At 42.1% G+C, this 6,244-nt stretch overlaps 1 long non-coding RNA gene across 1 annotated transcript; it reads left to right on the top strand.

Annotated features, from left to right (window-relative positions):
• Positions 1-791: 791 nt before the first annotated feature.
• Positions 792-4,778, top strand: LOC122237439. Its single transcript, XR_006216012.1, has 4 exons — positions 792-919; positions 1,921-2,031; positions 2,137-2,314; positions 4,424-4,778. It is a non-coding gene; the product is annotated as an uncharacterized LOC122237439 (long non-coding RNA).
• The last annotated feature ends 1,466 nt before the right edge of the window (positions 4,779-6,244 follow it).

Below are 6,244 nucleotides of genomic sequence, written 5' to 3'. Positions count from 1 at the left end.
TTTTTCCTGAATCACATAGATAATTTGGCATTATTGTTGTGCAACCAGGATCTGCACCATGTTTATTAAAAAAAAATGTGAGGATTGCTATTTCTTTAATTTCTTACTGTATTCCTGAAAGATGGTGTCTAAGTCAAATTGCTTCATCAATCCTCGTGCAATTCCGTTTTAAGATTCTCATTGATTCATTTTTATTGCTTGTGTGCAAACAAAATTTAACAAAATGCATGACACTTTTTCTATGTTTCTAGGATATTAATGTTCAAAGACCACCCTACCAGCACAGTCTCAGGTTCCCCTTGAAATTAGAATTAAAGAGAATGTCAGATTTATCCCCAGCTGCAAAAATAAGGTTGCCCAAGGGAACAAACAGAACAATGGAGAAGAAGAAGAGGAAGAAGAAGGAGGAGGAGGAGGAGTAAAATGGAACAGAGCATTAAGAAAATATCCGAGTATCCCAAATAGGATTCCAGGTGTACATCCATACATGAGGAAGTGCAGAATGCAAAAGAACTTCTAGACATTCAATCTGGGAAGAATCTTACAATTTCCCATGTAGTTTTAAGAGTATCAGTAAGTTAATTTTCCAGTGAATCTTCTAAGTGTAAAACTTTAGAACTTTAAAAATTTAGAACTCACAACTTTAAAGCTAAAATACCAACTAGAGATACAGGGAGCACCAAACTGAGCCAACATACCTTGGCTTGAGATACTATGATGTCATTTATGAGCAGTGTAGCATCGCTAAGAAACTGCCTCTCTAGAACATATTAACCCAGGAGCCTGGCTTTCCAATGCTCCTGGCCTAGTCTGACCATTACAGGGCTCTAAGAGAATTAGAGCCTCAACTAGAGTTTCTACTAAAGGGCTTTCCAAACAGAGGGAACACAAATTTCCAAATACAAGAGGTGCTAAAATGGTAAGTCTGGGGAACTGGAGGTAACCAGATTCTAGGCGGGCCTTAAATTCCCCGCTAAGAACTTGGGCTGTACCCTGTAGAAACCGAAGTATCCTGGAAAGTTTCAAAGAGTTGGTCCCTGGCATGACCAGGTTTGCAAAGCAGAGAGACCACTCGTATAGGAATTCAAAAGGATGAGGTGAAGTGAATGAGGTTATATGGCAACAGCACTGGGGTAAGGAAATGAACACTGTGGCTGAGATGCATGCCATGTGCTATGGAATGTTCACCTTGTCTAATCAAAGAAGACTGCATACTGAAGGCCAAATGTATTCTGAGCATTGAAGTGTGACCCAGGAGGCCCATACTTACTTATTTTCTGAAGTGTCCAGGAACAATAATACACCCTGTACTGTGCCCTGAGTTCCTAGAACTGTTGTATGAACCACTCGATGCATGAATTTCCTGCTTACTCTTCTTGAACCAATCTTCTTCCTTGATCCCGTTTCTACTGTTTTCCTTCCACTCTTTTCCATACAGTGCCTCATGCGTGGTAACCCAGTTGTCCAGTGATGTTGGGGAAGAGCAGAACCTTAAGATTGCCATCCTTAAGTGGGATCCCCATGCAAAATTCCTCTGGACACGGCCAGGATATTTTCTGCTCTCTCTCCTCAAACCTGTTACCTCCCACACATAGCAAAATGTGCCATATACTTACTTTTCCAGTTCCTCAAAACAGCTATCACCACACTTCCCAGAAAACTTTTCTAGAAAACGTGTTTGGCATTGATTCAGCCTCAGCTTATCCATCACTGATGGGCTTACAGATTTAAAAAAATGGACTGTCAGAGGTTGGGCAAAACGGAACTTGGTTTTTCCTCTTAGACTGGGATGTTACCATGAGAATTAGATGAGCTGGATGTTCTCTGTGGCCTCTTCTAGATACAGTCTCTTCTTCTCGTTGTGCCTCAGGACACTGACTTACATTCTTCACCCTTAACTCCTTTGACTTCTAACTTTAGGTTGACTTCAGGCAACCAGAGAACCTGGCAGGATATTGGAGGCTGGAGAAGAAGAGAGGTCTGAGGGTTTATCCTCACATCGCCTGCCCCCATCGGGACAGTGGTGTGAAAGTAGGTACATCTCTACCAATGCCCACCCCCTACTGGGCAGCCCTTCTCCCATGGCTCCGGCTATCTTGGGCTCTGTAAATGTACATCCCCCTCTCATCCTTCCAGGCCTAAAGGCAGCACCTGCTCCCAGTAAGGATGAAGACCGTGGTTATAACTTCTTGGTTCTCTGAACACTATTTACACCTGTATATACAAGCCTTTCATTAAACAGCCTTTGCTTCGTTCTTTGATCCTGTTTTCTGCTGAGACCCTGATTGCTACAGCACCTCCAGATGTTGCAATGGTAAGACAACAAAGTTTGGGGGAAAGCACAGATATTTGATGTTTTTGGAATTACATTGGATTCAGAGTAATTAGACCTAAATTCTATTCCAAGTTCCGCCACATACTGGCTTTGTGTCCTTGGCAAAGTCGATTAAACTCAACTTTCTCATCTGCAAAGTGTGGGATACTACTTAACTCCTCGCCTCATTATATAAATTAAATTCCAAAAGGCCTAATATAGTCATCTGCTGCTTTTTCTTGAATTTCCATCTCGTTCAGTTTTTGTGAATATTTTACAAGTAACGAATATAGGGGTCGTTCCCACTGTTTATCGTTCCCAGCCAGACTCCTGATATCTTCTGGGTTCACTTTCCTTCCTTCTTCTCTTTCCTTCCTTCACCTCCAAAACCCCAAAAGCAACAGCACTGTAAGGAACAGCATTGGAGTCCAAGCCCTGGTCTACTGAATTCAGTATCTGAGCTTGCGAGGACCACCCAGGCTGGGAGTGGCCCACGGTAGGGAAAATCTGTTCCATCCACCCCCACCTTCCTCATGCCCATCAATAAACCCTTTCTTTATGCTCACTTTTCTGAGATGCAATTAAGCTACTTGGACCAAGTACCTTGTTTAACTTTAAGATTTGCCTAAGTATTTTGGGAGCTTTTACAGGAATGCCTTTTCTGGCTGCCCCCAGGCTGCACCAAGAAGGGTTTGTGCCTAGAAGCTCCCTGTCCTAGATTTCTCCTCCACTCTTTTATTTATTTGGGAAAGTCGAGGGAAGGAGAGCCCAACAGTGTCTCAAATGAAGAAGTCATTTGGTAAGAATTCCTTTTATTGCCGATGGGCGGGATTGGATAAGAGCGGGATTTCCATAATGGGGAAGACTTAAACCCCTTTGGGACCTCGGTATCCTCAACCGTTCTGAGTTTTGGCTTTCTCATTTAGAAGATGAAAACAATGTGTGCCCCGACGAGGAAGTCACCAATAGTGAAGGACTTTGAGAACAATAAGACATCTGGTGGCACCTCATAAGCCCCCACAGAAAGTTTTTCTTTTCACAGTATGTGGTTTTTTAAAGTTCATTTTGAGCCCCTGTTCTACAGTTGAACTGTTTCTACCGACTTTCCACTAGACATTGACTCTTGGTAATCATCGTGTTCACTATGCATAAATGACTTGGTGACTTAGATTATATCAAAGATTATCAATTAAAAAAATGAGCGATTCATTCAGAAGCCATGTGCAGCCAGGAAGCCAAGTTTGGGTGTTCGGTCCCCATTTAGTAAGCTGAGTGAAATGGTACAAATAATGATGGAAATAATAGCTATTACTTACAAGGAGCTTCCTTGGTTCAGGCACCATTGTAAACACCATACATATTTAGTGCATGGTATTTGCATAACAAAGCTATGAAATAGCTACGTTAACCCCATTAACAGGCGAGAAAACTGAGGCATCAAGTTCACCTTGCCCAAGGGTTGCGGACTGAATAACCTACCTCCTGCAAAATAAAGATATCCACGTCCCGATTCCTGGAACTTGCAAATATGTCTCCTTACCTGGCAAAAGGGACTTTGCCAATGTGATTACATCAAGGGTCTTGAGACAGGGAGATGATTTTAGATCAGCCGAGTGGGTCAAATCTAATCCCAAGGAGTGGGGCAGGGGGACGGGAGTTAGATGTATGCCATGATGGGAGTGGCAATGCAGGGCAGAGTGAGGCAGGACCGTGATGTAAGCAGCCTCCAGGAGCTGGAAAAGGCAAAGGAAGTTCGCCCCGGGATCCTCCTGAAGGTGTTGACACCTTGATTTCAGCCCACTGATGCTGATTTTGGACTTCTGACCTCCAAGACCATAAGAAAAGTAATTTGTGTTCTTTAAGCCACTATGTTTCCGATGATCTGTTAGAAGAGCGGTAGGAAATGAATGCGTCAAGTGACTCTCCCCAGGTCACACAATCTACTTTGAGTGGGCACGGAGGCAGCTTGAATTCTAACCAAGGCAGTTTGATTCCAGAATCTTCCCGTGTAACCACCATACATCGCTTCTTTCTGAATTTGTTACCTAATACTTAATTAACACGAATCACAATGTCTACCTCACAGAGCATTTGCGATCATTATTACAGGTCCAGAGACATGTTGCGGCCGATTGAAAAAGTACAGTCACAGTGTTTTGCAGCTCCATTGATAAAGAAACGGCACCTCTTTCCTCAGCCCCGGAATCTGGGCTCCCCGTGACTTGTTTTGGTGAAAGTGATGTTATAGCTTCTGTGCTTACATCTTGGAACGTCCCTGCCATCATATAAACAAGCTCAGTCTGGTCTACTGGAGGAAGAGAAGCCAAATAAAGAGAACCAAGGAGCTCGGCGAACCGCCAGCACGAACTGCCAGACCTGTAAACGGGCCCATTTTGGGTAGTTTTGCCCCAGCTGAACCTCTGCCTCGTTGCAGGCACACGATGAAGCCCGGGCGAGGATGAGAACTGTCCAACCAACCCACAGAATCATCAGAAATAATAAACTCATTATTGTTATTGCACTATGTTTTAGGGTGATTGGGTATAGAGCAATAGATAACTGATATACACGTAAAGTGCATGAAATAGAATTCATTTTCCCCCTTTAGAGGAAGAAAATGTTCAATTCCTGAAAAGCCAGTTTCCAAAACAGCAGCAAACATTGATCTGATGCTGGCTGAAATTAATTTCCTCTTTCAATTCCAGGTCCCGGAAATATATTAAGAAGACAAAGTTAATGTCTACAAGGGTGCTAGGGACCTTATGTATTTAATTTTCTCAGTAACCCAGTCACAATCCTGATTTTAAGATGAGGAAATTGAGGCCCGGAGAGACTGAGTCTCTTGTCTGAGGTCATGGAGCCAGAAAGAAGCAGAGAAGTATTTACAACCTAGATCTGCCTGGCACGAAAGTGCATTCTTTTTCCAAACTCGGCTGAAAGTGTTCTCAGCAGTCCCTATAGACATCATTTTGCTCTTGTAAATGTGTCCGACTAGTTTTCATCAGTGAGTGGAAAATAGCCAAGATATGATATTCTATGAAATCTCCCTTAACACTCAGAATCCGCTGGTAATGGTTGCCAGGCAAAATATCTTATGCCCAAATTGCCTGTCTTATAAGACATTAAAACAGTTTTAAAGAGTCTTCTCCTCTCAACATGCATTATATTGTTAGCTTTGCCCTTCTCTCTCTCTCTCTCTCTCTCCCTGTCCGTCTCTCTGAAATGCAATGTGAAAAACATCTATATCTTAACTAGAAAACTGACCCTGGAATTTACAACTGGAGACTCCAAAAAATTGGAGAAGGGAAGGTACAGTGGACACGGTCCATTATCATTGCAGAATGCATTTGGAAGCATGCGCGCACAGAACATGGGGAAGAAAAAGAAAAAACCTTCTGGCTGTTTTCTGTCATTTTCCTTGTCTTTCATTTTTGTCTTGTCACTATTTTCAATCAAAGGGAGTGTGTGAGAAGCACATTGGCCTGGGTTCAGGAAAGAATGGAAGTCTAGCTAAGAAATAAGAACATAGCTATTATAGCAAAAGCTACTTAGAATCCACTCAACATAATAAACTTACTCATTAATCATTTCATTAGGTAGAATACTCTTGAATAATGTTTACATATTTTTATCTTAGGAGAGTGCTGTATGTTAATCACAGGAAGAGTTTCAAAGGAAGTAAATAAGGGTAAAAGTTACCCATAGTTCCCACATTTAGACCCGATTATCCTCAACGTGTTGGTATCTTTCTCTCTAGCTTTTAAAAGGATATTTTGCGTACCTTTTTTTTTTTTTTTACATTTGGGAGATAATTTGGCATCCTTTATATTTTTTATTATAACACAAGCTTGTATGTTTATTATAAACTTTTTTGAGAGAGAGTGCGAGTGGGGGGAAAAGTGCAGAAGGAGAGAGGGAGAGAGGGAGAGA

The sequence above is a fragment of the Panthera tigris genome, chromosome A3, assembly GCF_018350195.1.
Source record: "Panthera tigris isolate Pti1 chromosome A3, P.tigris_Pti1_mat1.1, whole genome shotgun sequence".
Classification (NCBI taxonomy): domain Eukaryota; kingdom Metazoa; phylum Chordata; class Mammalia; order Carnivora; family Felidae; genus Panthera; species Panthera tigris.
This window is presented reverse-complemented; position numbering and strand designations above follow the sequence as displayed.